This window comes from Diceros bicornis, chromosome 34 (genome assembly GCF_020826845.1).
Source record: "Diceros bicornis minor isolate mBicDic1 chromosome 34, mDicBic1.mat.cur, whole genome shotgun sequence".
NCBI lineage: Eukaryota > Metazoa > Chordata > Mammalia > Perissodactyla > Rhinocerotidae > Diceros > Diceros bicornis.
Window position 1 is genome coordinate 13306909 of NC_080773.1, and position 24308 is coordinate 13331216.

The following is a 24308-nucleotide window of genomic DNA, read 5'->3' on the forward strand; positions in this document are numbered from 1 at the left end:
TCAAGGCAATTCTGAAGGGCCATCCAGAGCTCCCACAGGGTCCGGAGAGGTCTTTATTGGGAATATATCACAGCTCAACCTCCCTCTGCCCAATCCTACTTCATTTAATTGCCTTCCACAGGTGTTGATCCCAAGAGCCCTCCCTCATCTTCTCTCTGGAAACCCCAGCTCTGACACACTGCTACTGGAAGGATGCCCATCTGAGCTGGAAGCAGAAAGAAAGTTCCTACCCCCTTCTTCTCTCATTGGCAGAACTTAACCAGAAGATGGCACAGGAGTCTAGGAATATGTGGTTTGTAGGCTTTCAGCCCTATAATCCAGAGAAGAGTACAGATAAATGAGCCTGGGGCTGAGACTATAGACAATCAGTCTTCCCGATTTGCTCTTGAATTCAACAGTCCCACAAGAGTCTCCTGAGTTCCCATCTCCTTGTTGTGGCAGAAATAGCAGCTCTTGTGGGAAAGTTCTGCAGCATTGTTTGAGAGTCATTTCTGGAGGCCATGCCTACAGCTTTCTCCTCTGAGCCTTTAAATGACTTTATAAGTGTATTAGTCAGGGTTCTCCAGAGAAAGAGAACCAATAAGAGATCTATAGAGATAGAGATAGAGGTATCAGTGCGTGTGTGTGTGTGTGTGTGTGTGTTTGTGTGTGAGAGAGAGAGAGAGAGACAGAGAGAGACAGACAGACAGACAGAGATTGATTTTAAGGAATGATTATGGAAGCTGGCAAGTCCAAAATCTGCCAAGTGGACTGGGAAGCTGGATGCCCTGGGAAGAGGCAATGTTACAGTTCAAGTCCAAAGACTATCTTCTGGCAGAATTTCTTCTTGCTCAGGAGAAGTCAGTCTTTTGTTCTATTCAGGCCTTCAACTGATTAGATGAGGCTCACCCACATCATGGAGGACCATATGCTTTACTCAAAGTCCACTGATTTAAATGTTAATCTCATCCAAAAACACCCTCACAGAAGTATCCAGAATAATGTTTGACCAAATATCTGGGCACCATGGCCCAGCCAAGTTGACACATAAAATTAACCACCACTGTGAGAACATAATGCCTGCTATTAAACCCCTTTCTGTTTAGAATAGCTGGAGTGGTTTATTTCTCCTACAAATGAACCCTGACTGATATAAACAGCAGTATTTTTACTAGACATCTGTTAGCCACTTCAAAGTCTTCCTCTTTGCAAAGCCTCTTTGCTAAAGTTGAGGGGAATCAGACTGATAACCCGGGATGAGATCCCTGGGTTCAGGCCCAGATCTGCCACTCACTAGGTATGTGACTTTGACCAAATCATCTAACCTCTCTGTACCTCATTTTCCTCTGAAATAAGGCTAAAAATAGCACCTAGCTCATAAGGTTATTGAAAATATAGTTATTTAATACGTATAAATTACTTAGGATAATTCTTGGCACATCATCAGTGCTCAATAAATGTTAGCTATATCATCAGCATTATTATCATCAGCACCACAATCAGAATCATCAGCATCAGCATCATCACCTATCTGTGGTTCCGAAGCTTCATCGCCCGCTTGAGTTTAACGATTGCTCCAAACATTAGGATACAGGACTCTTGGCCAGTATTTCCAAGGCATTTTGAACCAGGAGAGAGAAAAGCCAATAGGAATAAGGAAGGGAACAGGCAGACAGACAAATAGATTCAGGCTGTGGAGGAATCTAGCTACAAAAAGATTTCAAGAAAAAAGCAAGAGAAAGTTATTTCTACATTGTAGGCAAAGAACACCAGAGTGCTGAAAATTTTGCTATCTGAATGGAAAGCCTGGGCTGTTTACATTAAAATCATAATTGATATTTCAAAATCTTCAAAACATTCTGTAACCATCAACGGAATCATTGATTCAGATAAGGATTATCAATCCTTATCTGATGCTAAAATCTTTGGATGAAAAGTTATTGGGGAACAGAATACTCACAGTCTCCAGTATCATCCCACAGATGACTTATTAACTAGAAGAAAAGAAAGAAATCTTCAGAATGGAGGACTCTGACAGACGCCACCTTAACCCAATCATAAGGGAGATAAACTCACACCATGTTCCTCGTGATGTGATGCACCGAGCACAAAACATCATCTCTGAATTACTCTTGGCAAAATCATTTGACCAGAATTTAAATCATGAATAAAGAATCAGACAAATCCAAGCCAAAATATTCTACAGAACAACGAGCTTGTACTCTTCAAAAATGTCAGTGTCATGAAAGAATAAAACAAAAAAATCCCCAATTTCAAACTATATTACAAAGCTATTGTAATCAAACCAGTATGGTATTGCCGTAAAAACAGACACATAGATCAATGGAACAGAATAGACAGCCCAGAAATCAACCCACGCATATACGGTCAATTAATTTATGACAAAGGAGCCAAGAATATACCATGGGGAAAGGATGGTCTGTTCAACAAAAGTGTTTGGAAAATTGGACAGCCACATGCAAAAGAATGAAACTGGACCGCTCTCTTACACCATACACAAAAATCAACTCATAACGGATTAAAGACTGAATGTAAGATCTGAAACCGTAAAACTTACAGAAGAAAACATAGATGGAAATCTCCTTGACATTGGTCTTGGCGGTGAATTTTTGGATTTGACACCAAAAGCAAAGGCAACAAAAGCAAAAATAAACAAGCGAGACTACATCAAACTAAAAACTTCTGCACAGCAAAGGAAACCATCAACAAAATGGAAAGGGAACCTACTGAATGGGAGAAAATATTTGCAAGTCATATATCTGATAAGGAGTTAATATCCAAAATATATAAACAACACATACAACTCAATTGCCAAAAGACAAACAATCCAGTTAAAAAATGGGCAGAGGGTCTGAATAGACATTTTTCCAAAGAAGACACACACATGGCCAACGCGTCTGTGAAAAGATGTTCAACATCACTAATCATCAGGGAAATGCAAATCAAAACCACAATGAGATATCATCTCACACCTATTAGAATGGCTATTATCAAAAAGAAAAGGGCCGGCCCCGTGGCTTAGCGGTTAAGCGTGCACGCTCCGCTGCTGGCGGCCCGGGTTCGGATCCCGGGCGCGCACCGATGCACCGCATCTCCGGCCATGCTGGGGCCGCGTCCCGCATACAGCAACTAGAAGGATGTGCAGCTATGACATACAACTATCTACTGGGGCTTTGGGGGGAAAATAAACAAATAAATAAAATCTTTTAAAAAAAAAGAAAAGAAATAACAAGTGTTGGCGAGGCTGTGGAGAAAAGGGAACACTTATGCACTGTTGGTGAGAATGCAAATTGGTGCAAACACTGTGGAGAACAGTATGGAGGTTCCTCAGAAAATTCAAAACAGAAATACCATATGATCCAGCAATTTCATTTCTGGGTATTTATCGGAAGAAAACAAAAATACTAACTTGAAAAGATATCTGTACTCCTATGTTTATTGCAGCGTTATTTACAACAGCTAAGATATGGAAACAACCTAAGTGTCCATCAACAGATGAATGGATAAAGAAAATATGGTATATATAGATAGATAGATATACAATGGAATACTATTCAGCCGTAGAAAGAATACAATCCTGCCATTTGTGACAACACGAATGGACCTTGAGAACATTATGCTGAGTGAAATGTCAGACAGAGAAAGACAAATACTGTATGACCTCCCTTACATGCAGAATCTGAAAAACAAAACCAAAAACAGATACAAAACCAAGCTCATAGATACAGAGAACAGACTGGCGGTTGCCAGAGGTGGGGGGGGTGGTGAAATGCGTGGAGGGAGTCAAAGGGTACAAACTTCCAGTTATAAGGTAAATAAGTCCTGGGGATGTAATGTACAGCATGGCAACTACAGTTAATACTGTATTGCATATTTGCAAGTCGCTAAGATAGTAATACTATTTTAAAAGTTCTCATCACAAGAAAAAGCGTTCTGTAACTATACATGGTGACCAATGTCAAGTAGACTTATGGCGGTGATCATCTTGCAATATACACAAATATTGAATCATTATGTTGTATACCTGAGACTAACATAACGTTATACAAAACAAAAAGGCTGAGGAACTGCTCCAGATCAAAGGACAGAGAGAGACAAGACATTGACATCTAAATGCAATGCACAGTCCTTGCTTGGATTGGAGCCTGGATTTGTATTTCTAAAGAACAAAGCTATTATTGCTATAACTGGATAAATTTTAATATGGAGTGCATATTAGATAATATAGCTCCTGTTACAATGATGCTAAAATTTTGGAGTACTGTGATTTGTGTAGGAGTATGTCCTTGTTTTTAGGAGATTCACAGGAAGTATTCAGGTGTGAAGTGTTGTCATGTCTGGAACTCACTTTCAAGTGAGAGAGAGAAAGGGAGGCAAAATGTTAACAGGGGTAAATCAGGGTGAAGGGTGTATAGTGTTCATTGTGTGACTATTATAACCTTTCTGGAAGAATGAAAGTTTTCAAAATAAAAAATTGGGGGCAAATCAACAAGTATTTCTTTTGAAAACTTCTACCATGTTCCAAAGAATCATAAAGCTTTTTTCTGCTCCTTGGAGTGTTAGTCAGACGTACATTCATTCCACACTCATTGAGTACCTATTTAGGCGTTGTTCTAGGCGCTGGGTAAGCAGTGGTGAACAAAACACAAAATCCTTGTCCTCATAGAACTGACATTCTAGTGGGAAATACTTCTCAGCCTGACATTTCTGTTATTCTCCACACCGGCACCCTCACTATCTGGCTATAGGTGTGTGGCAAAGACTGCTAGTGGCCTAGGCTATATCCATTCTCCACTTCTGTACTAACAGAATCCTGATTTAATTGCAGGTGGCAATGCACCCAGCTAAAAGATATTTTCCAGCCTCCCTTACAGCTAGGATAAGACAAAAAAAGCTTAAGTCATTGGGTGGGGCTTCCAGAAAAGTTTCTTAAAGGGAATAGGCATCTGGCAGGTGCCCTTTATGCCCTTTACTCCTTCCATGCGATTTCTGCTTTGAATATGGTTTGGGCTCAGCAGCCACAGTGAACCGAGAGATGATCCTGACAATGGAATCCATGTGCGGAGATCGGCAAAGCAGAAGGCTAAAAGGAGCCTGGGTCCCTGGTATACTAGCCCTTCCTGTGGATTTGTTTTATGTGGGAGAGAAATAAGCCTCTGTCTTGCAGCTGGTCTCCGTTCTAACAGTCAAATACAATTCACGACGCACACAAGAGCACTCAGGAACACCAGCAAGCCAGCCAGAGGTGATGGGGAAACGATAATGATGAAATTATTTATTGAGTGCTATCTACAGGCCAGGCTTCAATTTACGTATTTTGCATGCATTAACTTATCTGGTCCTCACAACAACCCTATGAAATAGATGAATATTAACCCATTTTACAGGTGAGGACGCTGAGGCACAGAGCAGTTGAGTCACTTGGCCAAGTCACACAGCTAGGAAGTGGTGGAGCCAGGCTGTGAACCAGGCGATCTGGCTCCTGAGCCTATTCTCTTACAGCAAACTACACTGTCTCACAAACAAGGGGGAAGAAGGGAATCAGAATGCCGGAGGGATCAGACAGTCCCTGCCCTCAAGGAGCCGACATTCTCTGGTGCCTGAAGAACCCTTCCCATGGGAGCTGGTGTAGTTTGGTTACTGGACTTAGGAGCCTGCAGATGTGGGTTTGGATCTGGGCGTCACCAACTGCCTAGCTGTGTGACCTTTGGCCAGTTATTTCATTTCACTGTGTGTTATCCGTTCATCCACAAACGCCTGTCACGAAGCCTAGAAAATGCAGACTGATCTGTAATGGCAGAAAGTACATCTCTTGACACCTGGAGAAGGGAATATACAGGTGTGTACAGACGTCAGCACTCATCAATGGAACATTTTAAATGTGCGCAGTTTTGTTTTTACATTTTTATTTATTTATTTTTCCCCCAAAGCCCCAGTAGATAGCTGTATGTCATAGCTGCACATCCTTCTAGTTGCTGTATGTGGGACGCGGCCTCAGCATGGCCGGAGAAGCAGTGTGTTGGTGCGCGCCCGGGATCTGAACCCAGGCCGCCAGCATCGGAGAGCGCGCACTTAACCGCTAAGCCACGGGGCCAGCCCAGTGCGCAGTTTGTTGTATGTAACTTATACCTGGATGTGATGGTTGTTTTTATGTGTCAACTTGGCTAGACTACCGTTCCCAGTTATTCAGTTAAACCCTGATCAAGGTGTTTCTGTGAACGCATTTAGTAGATGTGGTTAAAGTCTACAATCAGTTGATTTAGGAAATTATCCTTGATAATCTGGGTGAGCCTCATCTGATCAGTTGAAAGGCCTTAAGAGCCAAACTAAGGCCGAAGACATTCTTCTCTGAGGGAAAAGAAATTCTGCCTATGGACTGCAGCCTCACCGCCTGCATAAGCCAATGACTTGTAATACATCCCTGTGTGTGTGTGTGTGTGTGTGTGTGTATACAAATATAGATATATATCCTACTTATTATATATATAGAGATTTTATATATAGAGAGAGATTTTATTTATAGAGAGATTTTTTTAAGTATGTTTCCATTTATTTATTTATTTATTTATTTAATTTTTATTTATTTATTTATTTTTCCCCAAAGCCCCAGTAGATAGTTGTATGTCGTAGCTGCACATCCTTCTAGTTGCTGTATGTGGGACGCGGCCTCAGCATGGCCAGAGAAGTGGTGTGTCAGTGCGCGCCCAGGATCCGAACCCAGGCCGCCAGCAGTGGAGCTCACGCACTTAACTGCTAAGCCATGGGGCCGGCCCTATAGAGAGATTTTATATAGAGAGATTTTATATATACATTGATTTTATATATATTATATATATATATTATTTATATATATATCCTGTTGATTCAGTTTTTCTGGTAGAACCCTGCCTGACACACTTGATAAAGTTGTAAGAAAAAGTTTTAAAAATCTACATGACAGTATGAAAAAATAGCTACTAGTCTCTGTTGACATAAAATTTGGCATTATGAACAAAAAAACTTCTTAAGCAATTACTATATGCCAGGTACGGTTTTAGGTCCTGGGGATTCCACACAGACCAAGACGAACAGAGTCTCTACCTTCACAGAGCTCACAGGCTCACAGGCGGGGGTATAAATAGACATACAAATACATACATAATGTCCAGTAGTGCATACTGCCACACAGAAAACATGAAGCGGGGAAAAGGGACAGAATGGGGGAGGCACTAGGCTAGACAGGGTGACATTTGAGCAGAGGATGAAGTGAGGAAGCAAGTCATGCAAACCTCCGGGGAAGGAGCATTTCAGGTAGCAGGAATTGCAAGTGCAAAGGCCCTGAGGTGGCACAGAGGACTTGTGTCCTCTGTGTCTGCCCAAGCTGTATTGATTGCTGCGTCAGTCTGGGTCCAAACAGCAGATGGAGACCAGACAGTAAGCTAAGCAGGGGAAGTTGAATATAAAGAATTATTGAGCAATGGTAGGAGAGTAACTATACAGATGGGAAGGGAACTCTGAAAGGTACCCTCAGGCTGAGGAGGAGGACCCCAGGGAGCACAAACTTGGAAAGGGGGCTCAGACCCCCACCACTGGATGGCAGGGAAGTTCTCTGGGTCGCCAGGGCCAGAGCTGGTCAACAACCGTCAGGTGAGCAGAAACAACACTTGGTGCAGGCATGCCAAGGCTGATGGGCGGGACACAGAGGGAGTCGGGGGGCTGTGAGGGTGCTGATGGAACTGGAGCTAAAGAGGACGTCCTCTTAGGGGTCTAGTATACTTCTGTGTGCAGCTGGGCCAAGGCAGCTCCAGGCCAGGTGTATGGGATGAGGACTGGGTCACTGGCTCACTGGAAGCCAGCCCCACGTCCCCCACCCCATCAACTCCACTCCCCAGCATGCACCTGCTTGGGGCTGAGGAGAGGGTGTGAAAGCAGCGACCCGTCAGGGCACAGCCCACGCTGCCTGATGCTCCCGGACACCCTACTGCCACCCAAGTCAGGAGAGAAAGCTGTCCCTGCAGTCACATGGCCCCTGCGGTGGAGAGAAAAGGAACCCGACAAGCCACACCAGAACCGGGAAGGAGAGCCCCCTTCTCCTCCAGTGTCCCTCCAGCTCCCTCTACTGGCCAGGCGGAACACCGTCCTGGCCGGCCAAGGAGAAATACTCACGAGGCCTAGCTCCATCATAAAGGAGCGGGCAAAAAGAGTGAACCTGGAGCCAAGAATCAATAAATTCCAAAACCTGTGCAAATGCCCTCCCCCACGTTACCACATTATGAGACCCAGCCTTCCTCAGGTAGAAGCCAAAACACTCACATTCCCAGACTCCCTTTCTCCTAGGAAGTATTTCTGTATCATGTGACCTGGCCTCCACCAATCAGATGTATCCACATAAGCTTGGGTTCAAAAGTGAGCCACAATACCCAAGAGAAAGAAAGACATGTCCACATAAAAACTTGTACACCAATGTTCATAGCAGCATTATCACAATAGCCAAAGAGTGGAAACAACTCAAATGCCCACCAACTGATAAATGGATAAATGAAATGTGGTATATCCATACAATGGAACATTATTCAGCCGTAAAAAGGAATGAAGTACTGACCCATGCTACCACATGGATGAACCTTGAAAACATTATGCTCAGTGAAATAAGCCAGACACAAAAGACCACATACTGTATGATCCAATTTGTGTGAAATGTCTAGAATAGGCAAATCCATAGAGATAGAAAGTAAATTAGTGGTTGCCTTGGGCTGGGTGGGGGGAGGGGGTTGAGAAGAAATGAGAAATGATGGCTAAAGCATATGGATTTCTTTTTGGGGTGATGAAAATGTTCTGAAATTGATTGTGGTGGAGGTGGCTTCGCAACGCTGTGACTATATTAAATCCATTGAATTGTACACTTTCAATGGGTGAATTATATGTCATGTGAATTATACCTCGATAAAGCTGTTATCGAAAAACACGTACTATAATATCAGGTAAGGATAAGGAGAATGAAATACAAAAGACAGAGTGGCGCGTGAAGCCTGGCTTTGCCACTTACAAATCATTTGACCTTGAGTAGGTTGCTTTGCCTTGTTGATCCTCAGTTTTCTTATCTATAAAATTGGGATAAAAATACTACCTACTTCATGGAGTGGCAGTGAGAATTAAATGAAGTGAATAACCGTAGCTGGGAGATAATAAGTTCTCAATAAATATTGGGTTTTGTTGTTAAAAAAAATTAATAAGTGAGCCACGAGAGGGGATGGCCACAAAAGTAGTGAGCATTCGTCTGGTGGCCTCTGCTACAGAAGACTGTGGTTCTTTGGGGAGGCTGTGAAGGAGGCTTCTGGAGTCCAGTCCCGACCATCAGAGGTTCTGGGCAGCTGGTACAGGGTTTTTCCCCCCAGAGAGGCCCTTGTGGTGTTGTTGGGGGTTATTCCAGATTATTAGCTTCGTAATCTGCCTCTCTGTCCTCTCTGATAATCTCTGAGCTTCCCAATGTCTTTAACTGGATGTCTTTACTGCTCAAACTGGATTCTGTTGTCTGCAACTAAGAGCCCTGATGGACACAGGCAGGAAGGGGCATGCAACGAAGCCATGCGGAGGGGGAGTGAAGAGAGAGACAAGGTTAGAAGGCTAGAGGGTCAAGCCCTCAAAGAGCTTTGCAAGGCATGGCAAGGAGTTTGGATTTTATTCTGAGTCAAACAGGAGCCACGAGAGGGATTTGAATAGAGGAGGGACAATCTCTGACTGTCTGTGGGAAACAGACTGCAGAGAGTGTGTGTGAGAGAGACAGACAGACAGAAGAAGACAGAGAGAGAGGGAGAAAGAGAGAGAGAGGGGTCAAGGATGACTTGATGGTTACAATGAAGCCTCAATTTCATCAACAGGCAAAGGAGAACAGTATTTCTGGCACAGGGTCCTCATGGGGAGTCTGCATAATCTTGGGTATAAAGCACGTAGCACACTTCCTGTGCCACTGTCATCATTGTTTATTACAGGGTGTGTTTGAATCACTCATCCAACCCTGTCGTCTTTGTTCTGGCACCCGCAAAACCTTACTTGTCCCCTAAGATTCCTAGAAAGGCCTCCACCATGCCCAATTTCTTCAAAAACATCTGCCCCCTAGTTTGTGCCCCTCACAAGGAAAATAGGGGTGACTCAAGGCAACTTCCTCCCCTCCCACCACTCAACGGGTTCTAAGGATTTGCCAGTCCAGAGGTCTCTTTCCAGTAGAATTCCAGGATCCCTGCTCTAGCCTTCTTTCTGTTTCTCTTTCATGTTCCATCTCCCATTTCTTGGCCATCACCCACCTGGGCTTCCCCAGGCCTGCCCAAACCCTGACGGCAAATTCCAAATTCAGGTGGTGTACTTGCTTTGCTGACACAAACTGGGATTGTCCCTCCAGCCAATCCAGTGGTTCACGGCCTTTGCTTGCTTTGCAATCACCTGGCAAACTCTAGAGATATCAGTGTCTGCGCTGCAGTCCCAGAGATTTGATTGGTCTTAATTATTACACTCTATCCGTGGTTCTCAAACTTTAATGTGCATCAGAATCAGCTGGAGGTCTTGCTAAAACACAGATTGCTGGATCCCATACCCAGAATTTCTGATTCGGTAGCTCAGAGAATTGGCATTTCTAACAAGTTCCCAGGGGCAGCTGATGCTGCTGGTCCAGGGACCACACATTGAGAACTGCTGCTCTATACCAAGAAGAGGTAACGTGTAATGGTTAAAACTCTTGTTTCCCAAGGTGTGAGCCACAGACCATTGGCATCACCATGGGAGACAGTTAGAAATGCAGAATCTCAGGCCCTACCTCCAAACTACTGAATCAGAAATCTGCATTTTAACAATAACCCCAGGTGATTCGTACCCATGTTAAAGTTTAAGGAGCTCTGGGTTCAATCTCAGTTCTGCCTATTATTAACTGTGGGATTTGGAAGTCTCTTCTTGAGGTCTCAGTTTCCTTATCTGTAAAATGGATGTAATAGTAATACCTACCTCATAAGGTCCCAGTCAGGATTCAATGAGTTAGCATAGATATAACAGTGCCTGGCATAAGAAATGCACCAAATAAATGTTTGCTAATTTGTTGTATTATTATCAGCTCCCCAGGTCTTTCTCACGTGTGGCCAAGGCTGAGAGACACTGAGTAAGGCTAAAACTTGCCCCCTGGAGCCCCAGGAGCCATGAAGATGTCAATAAAAGTGTTGAAACAGATCAAAATGGAGATGCAGACACCAAGACAGAGGCTGGAGCCAGCAAAACAGACAGTGGCAAAGCACCAGAGACTGGGACCCAAGAAGTCTAAAGCTGAACCCAGTCACCCAACAGGGGAGATGGAGACTCCAAGAGAAATGCCCCCACAGAGAAGAAGCATCAACCCTTTCCACAGCCAGAAGTTAGAGGCAGAGCTGGGTGAGGCCAACCTCCCTCCCCTGATCAACATACGTCCATCCATCTGTCCGTCCATCCATCCATCCATCCATCCTTCCATCCTTCCATCCTTCCATCCATCCATCCACGCACCCACCCCAATCTGTGGCCCAGCCCTGACACTCTCTTCTCCCTGCCGTGTCCTTATCCCCTCAGTATGTCCATCCAACAGGTAGGACCACATGTCCAGCCCTGGTCCTGGTGGCACCCTCAGGGATCCACCACCTGAAAGACTCTGCTGCCTTGTGAGTTCTAGTCACCAGGCATCCAAGAGAGCAGAGGCCACCATATTTGTGAGTCTCTCCCATGGGGGTTAAGAAGGCAAGCCCTGGAGTCAGGTAGACCCAGATATGACTCTGACTCCCCCACCTACCAGCTGTGTGGCCCGGGACAGATTACTTTACTTCTCTGTGCCTCAGTTTCCTCATCTGGAAAATGGGAAACAAAAAATATCTGACTTCCTAAGATTACTCTGAGGATTTAGGGGGATCACACAAATGACACACTTAGAACAGTGCCTAGTATAGGGTAAGCATTCAAATGTAGCCTCCGTGGTTTATGGTTTCCCACTTGTCCTTCTGCTAAAGGCTCACCTCCAGCACCCGCACTCCGGGCATGCCTCTCTCTGGTCCTCGTGGACTCACTCTCTCTCTCTTTGGGAGCTAACAGTGGTAGCTCTGACTATTGAGGTCTACCCTCCACCCCTCATGCTGTGGGCTGAGGCCCCCTCCTGCCCTGCCACTGTCCTCAGACCCATTCCACCCTGAGGGACCAAGACAGTAAACACCTGGTCATGGGGCACACAGTGGAGGCTCATTAATATTTGATGCGAGAATGCACTGGGACTTCTTGGGCCGTGGCTCCCGCCCCTCCACAGGAGCTGAAACCTGGGACATGCTGCCACAAGTGAGGGGTTGGAAGGGAGGGGCTTAAAGGATGGGTACATGTGAGGGGCAAAGCTGAGCAGGACACTGGGGTCGGGTGAATGGGGACAGGTATTAGTGAGAAGGAGACCCACAAGGTCAAGTATGTGAGGAGACATACTTGAGTGGCACAGGTGGTGGGCACAGGTGAAGAGCAAGTCAGAGAGAAGGAGAGCCGAATTGGGAGTCCTAACTCTCCTGCCTCACCTGGCCGCCTCACCTGGCCCTTTCATCTGGCCCCCTCATCTGGCTTTCCTCCCCAGCCTCTCTAACCTGTCTCCCATCACCTCTCTCCATCCTCTAACTTCCCCTCAACTCTGTCATCTCCTGTCCCGACACCCCGCCCCCCACATAACCATCTCAATTCTCCTTATCCCTGGTGCCCCCCCTCACCTGCCTTCCTACCTGTCCCCTCCTCAGTCACTCCTCACAGATCCCCCCCTTCATGTCTAATCCTCCACCTCTGTCTTTCTCATCCGTCCCCCTTCACTTATTCTCCCCTGGTCCCCTCTTCCGTATCCTTTTTGCTAGCAGGGGCTTCCTGTTTCCCACCCAGGGCCCCTCAATGGCCCTCAGGGTGAGGAAGGGATGTGGGGGCAGTGGGCTGTCTCAGACCTACATGAGAGGGACAGGTAAGAGATGGGGTGGGGATGCTGCAGAGAAGGCTGCATACGAGATGGGGGTCCCCTGGGGGTGGGAGCTGGGGGTGGGATCCGAGGTTCTGCAGGGCAAGCCCGTGGAGCCAGTCCACCTCCTCTACCCCCAGCTGAGCTGAAGAGCCCCTTTCTGCCCGTCTCCCACCCTCTGCCCTTGAGGATGCGCCCCTGTGTTTGCCCCTAGGATCTCCCCTGCTGCAGTGTGTCGTGAGAGACACACCAGAGAATTCAAGGTGGCCCGGCAGGCACCGTGGGAGGGGTGGGCAGTGGAAGGGGGCTGAGACCCCACTCAGGGTCCCCTGACTAGCTCCTCCCACCCCCACCTGGGAACCTGTGCCCTGTATTCCTTCCCTCAGACCTACCCCGACCCCGAGGACAAGTTCCAGGAGCATTGCAAAGTGAGAAAAGCAAATTGCAGAAAAATGTACTCCGTATAATCGACACGGCTTTTGTAAAACCAACAACAAAAATATGTGCTGTGAATCTGCGTTGGATATAAGTATACAGAGAAGCTGTGAGTTACCAATGGCTGTCTAACGAGATTGGAGTGGAAAGGGAAGGGTGGCGAGGGAGGTAAGAAAGAAAGGGAAAAAAGAGTATAAGCCAAATGGAAAAATACACATGGAATCAGGTTTTTTCTTTTAGTACATTTTTATCAACTTTAACTTAAAAAATTTTTATTTATAATTCGACAGACTTACAAGAAGTTGCAAAAATACTACAGAGGTGTTCCCTGTATCCATCATTACATAACTATAGCACATTCTCAAAACTAGGAAATTGACATTGTCACAATACGATTAACTAGTTTACAGACCTGACTAGGACTTCACCAGCTTTCAGATACACTCATTCTGTTTGTATGTTTTTATGTTTAATTTGGTGACATTTTGTCACATGTATAAATACCACAATCCAGATACAGAATTGTCTCCTCACCACAAAGAAACGCCCAAATGCCACCCCTTTGCAGTCACACCTCCCTCTTCTTCCGTTACCCTTGACAACTACTAATCTGTTCTCCATTTCTATACTTTTGTCACTTCAGGCGTGTTATATAAATGGAATCAGATAGGATGTAACCTTTTGAGACTGGCTTTTTTCATTCAGCACAATGCCCTTAAAATCCACCCAAGTTGTGTGTATCACTAGTTCCTTCCTTTTTATTGCTGAGTACTAGTCCATTGAATGGATGTGCCAACAATGGAATATTTAACCATTCACCTGTTGAAAGACATGTGGATTGTTTCTAGCTTTGGGCTACTATGAACTATTAATATTAAATAGCTTAGTATTAAATAGTTTAATGGGCTATTAAAGCTGCTATGAACATTTGTATCAGATTTTTGTGTGAACGCACATTTTTATTTCTCTAGGATTAATGCCCAGGAGTGTGCTTGCTGAGTCATGGGGTTTAAGTGTACATTTAACTTTAAGAAACTGCCAAATGTTTTCTAGAGTGGCTGCACCAGTGTACATTCCTACCAGCAACGTATGAGAGTTCCTGTTTCTTCGAATCCTTACCAGCATTTGGTCCTATCAGCATTATTACTATTAGCCATGGGAATAGGTGTGTGGTGGTATTTCATCACGATTTTAATTTGCATTTCTCTAATGGCAAGCGATACTGACATCTTTTCTTGTGATCATTTGCCACCTGAATATTCCCTTTGGTGAAATGTCAATGTCTTCTGCCCATTTTCTAATTGGATTTTTGGAATTTTTTTATCAATGAGTTTTGACAGTTTTTAAATATACTCTAGATACTAGTCTTTGTCTGATACGTGGTTTGCAAATATTTTCTTCCAGTCAGTTTCTTTTTTTTTTTATAATTTTATTTATTTATTTTTCCCTCAAAGGCCCAGTAGATATTTGTATGTCATAGCTGCACATCCTTCCAGTTGCTGTATGTGGGACGCGGCCTCAGCATGGCCGGAGAAGCAGTGCGTTGGTGCGCACCCAGGATCCGAACCGGGGCTGCCAGTAGCAGAGCGCGCGCACTTAACCGCTAAGCCATGGGGCCGGCCCTCCAGTCAGTTTCTTATTTTTTCATCCTCTTAACAGAATCTTTCAGAGAGTAAAAGTTTTTAATTTGATGAAGTCCAGTTGATCTTGTTTGTTTTTTTAAAGAGTTGAACTTTTGGTGTCAAGTCTAAGAATTCTGCCTAACCCCAGGTCATATAGATTTTCTCCTATGTTCTCCTCTAAAAGTTTACAGTTTTACATTTTACATGAAGATCTATGTCCCATTTTGAGTTAATTTTTGTTTAAGGTGTGAGGTTTAAGTAAAGGTTCATATATATTTTTTTTTTGGTGAGGAAGATTAGCTCTGAGCTAATATCTGTTGCGAATCTTCCTCTTTTTTTTCTTGAGGAAGATTAGCCCTGTGCTAACATCTGTGCCAATATTCCTCTATTTTGTGTGTGGGTTGCCGCCACAGCACGGCTTGACAAGTGGTGTAGGTCTGCACCTCGGATCTGAACCCACGAATCCAGGCCACCGAAGTGGAGTGCACCAGACTTAACCACCACACCACAGGGCCGGCCCTTGCAGGTTCATATTTTTGCCTGTTGATGTCCAATTGTTCCAGCACCATTTGTTGAAAAGATTACCCTTTCTTTATTGAATTGCTTTCAATCTTTGTCCACATTCATTTGGGCATACTTTTGTGGCTCCATTTTTGGGTTACCTATTCTGTTCCGTCAATTTATGTGTCTGTGCTTCCTCCAATCCCACACTGTCTTGATTACCGTCACCATCCAATAAGCCTTGAAATCAGGTGTGTGATTTTTCTAACATAATTCTTCTTTAATATTATTTTAGCTGTTCTGGTTCATTTTCTTTTCCATGTAAATTTTAAGATAAGCTTATGTATATATACTAAAAAAACCTTGTTTGGATTTTGATAGGAGTTGCATTGAATTATAGATCAGTTTGGGGAGAACTGACATCTTCACTACACTGAGCATTCTGGTCCATTAACACCATGTGTCTCCACCTTTATTTAGAGCTCCTTTGACATCTTTCATCAGGATTTTGTAGTTTTTGACACACAGATCCTATTCAAATTTTGTTAATTTATACCTAAGTGGGGATTGTTTAGCAATTGTAAAGGGTATTGTATTTTTAATTTTGGTTTTCAATCGTTTACTGTTGGTAAAAAGAAATATAATTGATTTTGTGTGTTCACCTTGTATCTTGCGTCCTTGCTAAACTCATTTATTAGTTCTAGGAGTTTTTGTAGTTTCCTGGTGGCTTTGTACATAAACATTCATGCCATCAACAGCAGAGAGTTTTACTTCTTCCCTTCCAATCTTCATGCCTTTTATTTGTTTATTTAGCCTTATTGCACTGCCGAGGAATTCCAGTACTATATTAAGTAAGAGTGGTGAAACCTCACATCCATTAGAATGGCTGCTATTAAAAAAGAAAAGAACATAACAAGTGATGGTGAGAATGTGGAGAAATTGGAACCCTTGTGCACTATTGGGGAGAATGAAAAATGGTGCAGCCACAATGGAAAACAGTATGGGGGGGTCTTCAAAAAATTAAAAATGCCATACAATTCAACAATTCCACTCTGGGTATATACCGAACAGAATTGAAAGCAGGGATTCAAACATATATTTGTACACCCGGGTTCATAATAGCTTTATTCACAGTAGCCAAAAGATGCAAGGAGCCCAAGTGTTCATTGACTGATGAATGGATAAACACAGTGTGATATATACGTGCAATGGAATATTATTCAGCCTTAAAAAGGAAGAAAATTCTGACACATATACAACATGGATGAACCCTGAACATATTATGCTAAGTGAAATAAGCCAGTCACAGAAGGACAAATGCTGTATGATTCCACTTATGTGAGGTACCCAGAGTAGTCAAATTCATAGAGACAGAAAGAATGGTGGCTGCCAGGGGCTGGGAGGAAAGGTGGATGGGGAGTTATGGTTTATTAGATATAGAAGTTTCAGTTTTGCAAGATGAAAAGTGTTCTGTGGGTGGATGGTGGTGATGGTAGTGCAACAAGGTGAATATACTTAATGCTAGTGAGCTATACACTTAAAGTGGTTAAGATAGAAAATTTTATGTTATGGGTACTTTACCACAATAAAAATAACAAGAAGAATAATGAGAGTTGGCATCCTTATTTTGTTCCTGACTTTCGGGTGAAAAGCATTCAGTATTTCACCACTATAAGGTTGGCTGAAGGTTTTTCATAGATTCTCTTTATCAAGTTGAAGATATTTCCTTTTATTTTTAGTTTGCTGAGAGTTTTTAATCAGGAATAGATGTTAGATTTTGTCAAATGCCTTTTCTGCATTGATCGATATAATCACGTGATTTTTCTTCTTTAGCCTTTTAATATGGTGGATTCCACTGATAAATTTTCAAATATTGAACCAGTATTACATTCATGGAATAAATCTCCATTTGGTGATCGTGTATGATTTTTAAAAAAATATAAAACATCTTTATTTGCTTTGGACTACCATTCTTCCAGTAAGGTACCCCTTCCCCCTGAGTTGCAGTAAAATAGAAATAAAGTGAAATTTGCCATTTTAACCATTTTTTAAGTGTACAATTCAGTGGCATTAAGTACATTCACAATACTGTACAACCATCACCACTCAATTTTTCAACATCCCAAACAGTAACTCTGTACACATTAAGCAATAATTCCTCCTTCTCCCATGCTCCCAGCCCTGGGCAACCTCTAATCTACTTTCTGTCTCTATGAACATAGGCATACAAGTATCTTTTTGTGTCCCTGTTTTCAATTCTTCTGGGTATATACTGACTTTTGCTAATATTTTAGGGTTTTTTTTTTGTCTATGTTTATGAGGAATATTCATTGACAGTTTCCTTTTCTTTGTTCTTTTCTTTATTTTTGTTCTGTCTTTGTCTGGTTTTGGAATGAGGGTAATGCTGGCCTCATAAAATGAATTAGAAGTGTTGCCTCCTCTTTTATTTTCTGGAAGAGGTAAAAAATTGGTGTTAATTCTTCCTTAAATTAACGTTTGGTAGAAATCTACAGTGAACCATCTGGACCCGGAGATTTCTTTCTTGGAAGCTTTTTAATTACAGATTAATTTTCTTTAATAATTAATAAGATTATTCATATTATTTATTTCATCTTAGGTGAGATTTGGTAGTTCGTGGTATTTGAAGAATTTGTCCATTTTGTCTATGTTCTTGAATGTATATACATAAAATTGCTTGTAGTATTCCTTATTTCCGTTTCAACGTCTGTGAGGTCTGTAGTGATAGCTCCTCTTTCATTCATGATAGTGGTCATTTGTGTCTTCTCTCTTTTTTAATTCTTCACTCTTGCTAAAAGTTTATCAATTTTATCGATATGTTCAAAGAACCAGCTTTTGATTTTATTAATTTCTTTATTGACTTTCTGGTTGTTTCATTGATTTGTGCTCTTACCTTTCTTATTTCTTTCCTTCTATTTGCTTTGGGTTTATTCTGCTTTTCTTGTACTAGTTTCTTGAGGTGGATGCTTAGATTGTTGATTTGAGAACTTTTTTCTTTTTCAATATAAGCATTCAATGCTACAAATTTCTCTCTAAGCACTGCTTTCCTGTTTCTCACAAATTTTTATATGGTGTATTTTTGTTTTCATTATAGGTCAGTGTATTTTTTATTTGCCTTGAGATTTCTTCTTTGACTCATGGATTGTTCAGGAGTACATTGTTTAATTTCCTAGTGTTTGGAGATTTTCTGGTTGTCTTTCTGTATTGATTTCTAGTTTGGTTCCATTGTGGTCAGAGATATTCTATATTAATTCTTCTAAATTTGTCGAGGTTGGTTTTGTAACCCAGGATATGGTCTATCTTGCTGAATGTTCCATGTGCACTTGAAAAGAATGTATATTCAAGTGTTGTTGGGTGGAATGTTCTGCAAATGTCAATTAGATCCTGTTGGTTGATAGTATTGTTCAGTCTACTATATCCTTGCTGATTTTTTGTCTAGTCATTCTGAAAGAGGGACATTAAAGTACCCAACTAGTACATTTTTCTATTGCTCTTCTCTGTTTTGTTGGGTTTCTCTTAATGTATAGTGAAGCTCTCCTATTTGGTGCATATACTTTTTTTTTTTTTTTTTTTTTTTTTTTTTTTTTGGTGAGGAACATCAGCCCTGAGCTAACACCCATGCCAATCCTCCTCTTTTTGCTGAGGAAGACTGGCTCTGAACTAACATCTATTGCCAATCCTCCTCCTTTTCTTTCCCCCGCTTTTCTCCCCAAAGCCTCAGTAGATAGTTGTACGTCATAGTTGCACATCCCTCTAGTTGCTGTATGTGGGACTCTGCCTCAGCATGGCCAGACAAGCAGTGTGCCGGTGTGCGCCTGGGATCCAAACCCAGGCCGCCAGTAGCAGAGCACCAGCACTTAACCACTAAGCCACGGGGCCGGCCCCTGGTGCATATACATTTAAGATTGTTTTGTCTCCTTGGTACATTGATCTTTTATCCTTATGTAGTGTCCTTGTCTGTCTCTGATAATTTTCTTTAGTAATTTCCTAAAGCCTATTTTATCTAGTATTTGTATAGCCAAATACTCCAACTTTCTGCCAATTGTTATATTGTTTTCCATCCATTTACTTTTTTTTTTTTTTTTGGTGAGGAAGATCAGCCCTGAGTTAACATCCACGGCAATCTTCCTCTTTTTTTTTTTTGCTGAGGAAGACTGGCTCTGGGCTAACATCTGTGCCCATCTTCCTCCACTTCATATGGGACACCACCACAGCATGGCCTGACAAGCAGTGCATCAGTGCATGCCCAGGATCCGAACCAGGGCCACCAGCAGTGGAGCACACAAACTTAACCGCTACACCACAGGGCCAGCCCCATCCATTTACTTTTAACTTACCTATGTCCTTATATTTGAATGAATTTTCTGTAGACAGCATATCATTTTTAAAAACAAATTCTGCCATTCTCTGTCCACATATAGACCATTTACATTTAATGTAATTATTGACATGTTAGCACTTGTCTGCCATCTTTCTTTTTTGTTCCTTTTATTTTTCAGTTTTCCGTTTCCTTTTTCCTGCCTTCCTGTGGATTACCTGAACATTTTTTAGTGCTCTGTTTGCTTTATCTATAGTGTTTTTGAGTAATCTCCTTGTATAGTTGCTCTAGAATTTCAATATATGTATAACTTCTCACAGTGTAATAGTCTTAACATTTTACCACCTCAAATGAAATGTAGGAACATAGTGCTATTTAGATCCCTTTACCCTCTCTGCTTTATAAATACAGAAATATCTTTTTAAATACATTGAGAATAACATCAGACAGTAGTATAATTTGTTTTCAAACATCTAACATTATTTTTAAAACTTGAGGAGGGATTGTCTATTGTATTTACCTACATATTTACTCATTCCATAAGCCTTACTTCATTCCTGCTGTTCTAAGTTTCCTTCAGTTTTCATTTTCTTTCTGTTTGAAGAACTTCAGCAATTCTTTTCATACAGGTCTGCTGGTTACAAATTCTCTTAGTTTTCTTCATTTAAAAGTGTCTTTATTTCACCTTCTTTCCTGAAGACTATTTTCACTTGATAAAGAAGTCTGGTTGACAGTTCTTTTCTTTCAGCACTTGAAAATGTGCCACTTCCTCCTGGCCTCCGTGATTTCTGAAGGGAAATCCACTGTCAATCAAATTATTGTCCCCCTATAAAATGTAACGTGTCATTTCTCTCTGGTTTCTTTCAAGATTCTCTCTTTGTCCTTAGTTTGATCTATGTCTGGACTTTATTGTGTGCCTGAATGTGGATTTATTTGCATTTGTCCTGTTTGGAGTTCACACAGCTTCTTGAATCTGTAAGCTTATATAGTTTGCCAAATATGGGATATTTTCAGCCATTATTTCTTCAAATACTTTTTCAGACCCAGTTTTTTCCTGTTTTTCCTCTAGAACTTCAATGATGTGAACGTTAGATATTTTGTTATTGTCCTAAAGGTTCCTGAGGCTCCTTTTGTCCCAAAAGGTCTCTATTAATTTTTTAAAATCTGCTTCTCTTTTGTTCAAACTTCAATCTATATACCCTCTATTCTTTGGGATGGATAATTTCTGTTGGTCTATTATCAAGATCACTGATTCTTTCCCCTCTCATCTCCTTTCTTTTATTTAGCCATTCCAGTGAGTTTTATTTCAGTTACTGTATTTTCAGTTCTAAAATTTCCATTCAGTTCTTTATGTCTTCTATTTCTTTGCTGAGACTTTCTATTTTTTAATTTGTTTCAAGAGTGTCAATGAGTGCTCCTTAAAGCATTTTTACAATTGTTACTTTAAAATTCTTATCAGATAATTCCAATATCTGTGTCATCTTGGTGTTGGCATCTATTTATTGGCTTTTCCTATTCTATTTAAAATTTTCCTCATTCTGGAGATATCGAGTATAAAGGAATTATTTTCTCTTGTATCCTGGACATTTCGGGTGTTATGAGACTCTTATTCCTTTTTTAAAATGTTACTCCCAGGGCAATATTCAGAGCTCTGTTTACACATTCCCAGTGTTGCTGGAAGGGGCCGCATGGAAAGCATGAGAAGGAATGTGGGCAGCCTCCAGGAGCAAAGGCCACCCCTACCTGACACCCAGGAAGGAGATGGAGACTCCAGTCCTACCACTGTAAGGAGAACTCAGCCAAAAACCTGGACGAACTGAGAGGCGGACTCTTCCCAGAGCCTCCAGTAAGGAAGGCAGCTCTGACAACACCTTGATTTTCACCTTGGGAGACCCTAAGCAGAGGACCCAGTTGAACCCATCCACTTTTCTGCTCTACAGAAACTGCACAATAATAAATTTGTGTTGTTTTAAACTGCTAAATTTGGGGTAATTTGTTAGGGCAGCAATAGAAAACTAATAAAATAAGAGAAAAATAGGCATTTCCCCTGCCCGGTGATCTCCATTTATGTCACCATCAACCTGCAGAGGAAGGATCAGCTCAGCCTGAGTGGTTTCTGGGGCCAGGGTGGGCCAACCTGGGACATGCCCTGGCAGTCTGACCTGACCTCTGTCCCTATTGTTCTGCCTTTTCCAGAATGTTCTATAAATGGAGTCCTACAGTATATGGCCTTTTCCTGGCCTACTTTGGGAGTGGGTTAATAAGCAAGGAAGGGCAGGAGAAAAGAATGACAAAGTAGCATGAGGACGCTTTAGGGGCTGATGGATATGTTTATTATCTTGATTATGCTGATGGTTTACATATGTATTCATATGTCAAAATTGATCCTATTGTAAACTTAAATATGTGCAGTTTATCTTATGTGAATTATACCTCAATACAGCTATGTATAAAAAATAGACAAAGTTAAGACATGAAAGACAAGCCACAGACGGGGAGAAAATATTTACAAAACAATTATCCGATAAAGGCCTTTCCTCCAGAATATATATCTTAAAACTTGCAATTCAATAATAAGACAAAGATCCCAATAAAAATGGGCAAAACTTTTGAACAGACACTTCACCAAAGTGGATAAGTGGATTTCAAATAAGAATGTGAAACCATGCTCATCGTCATTAGTCATCAAGGAAATGCAAATTAAAATCACAGTGAGATACCATGACTCACCCACTTGGATGGCTAGAATTAGAAAGATTAAAACTAGCAAGTACCGGCGCCAGCTCTGATGGCCTAGTGGTTAAAGTTCTGCGCTCTGTGCTTTGGCGGCCCGGGTTCGGTTCCCGGATGTGGATCCACACCACCTGTCTTGTCAGTTGTCATGCTGTGGCAGTAGCTCACAGAAAAGAACTGGAAGGACTTACAACTATGATATACAACTATGTACTGGGGCTTTGGGGAGGGGGAAAACAAAGAGGAAAGATTGGCAACAGATGTGAGCTCAGGGCGAACCTTCCCTGCAAAAAAAAAACAATAAATAACAAGTGCTGGAGATATATATCCTACAGATTATACATAGAGATTTTATATATAGAAAGAGTTTGTATATGGATAGATAGAGTTTATGTATAGATAGGTAGAGTTTACAGATAAATGGAGGTTATGTACGGAGACAGAGTTTACAGGTAGATGGTGTTTATACAAAGATAGAGTTTATGGATAGATGGAGGTATGTACAGAAAGAGAGTTCACAGGTAGATGGAGCTTATGTACAGATAGACGGAGTTCATAGATAGAGTTTATATATAGATAGAGTTTATATATAGATAGAGTTTATATATAGATAGAGTTTATATATAGATAGAGTTTATATAGATAGATTTTATTAGATATATATATCTCCTAGTGATTCTGATTCCCTGGTAGAACCCTGATTCATACAGTTGAGAAAGTTATAAAAAAAAAGTTTTAAAAATCTACATGAAAGTAGAAAAAAATAGCTACTAGTCACTGTTGAACTAAAATTTGAAATTGTAAATAAAAATACTTATTAAGCAATTACTATATGCCCGGCACGGTTTTAGTTCCTGGGGATTCAACATAGACCAAGATGAACTGAGTCTCTGACCTGTTAGTGGGGGTGGAGGGGGGATAAACAGAAAAAAATAAAGGAATGAAATACGAGAAGTGCCTGCTCGTCAGAGCCCTTCCCTACCTGCTGCACAGTTGTTATTACCGTGGGGGGTGATGATGGCAAAGCCGCCAGACTCCGCCTCCTTCTGGAAGCCCTCCTCCAGCCTTCTCCGCAGGCAGCCCCTCCAGTCCCCAGCAGGGCTCTTGCCCCCCAGTGAGCAAGGATTGCCCTACTCTTTCATGCTCCCTAGAGGGAGAGAAAGGAGAGCTGGTGTCTGTCACTCCCAGAGGTCCCTGTCTTCTACTCTGGCTGTATACAGAAGCACATGGGACTCTGTTCAAACCCCAGCTCTGCCGTTAACCAGAGGGACCTTAGCCAAGTCACTTGGGCTTCTGTGCCTCAGTTTCCTCACTGGTAAAATGGGGATGATCAGAAAAATAGCTACTCACGGGAATGTTCAGAGCGTAAAATGAGTGAGTTCATGGAACATGCTTCAATCAATGGAAGAGGCTCCCTCTCTGCCACTCAGGCAGCCTCGCCCACAGCCCTGCCGTGACATCGTCCCATTGCTCTACGGGCCTCGTGACATCGTCCCATCGCTCTACGGGCCTCGTGACATCGTCCGATCGCTCTATGGGCCTCAGCCTCAGTCTGGGGCTTTCCAAAATCGCAAGGGCTCCTATCCTACGCTCTGCGATTCCTCAGGCTCCCTCCTGCGGTTGAATTTCAGTTTCTTTCCTTCTCGGCAGAGCCCTGGGCTCACTTGGCCCCACCCACACCTGTGAGCTCACCTGGCTCAGCGGCGGGCCCCACCCACTCATGCCT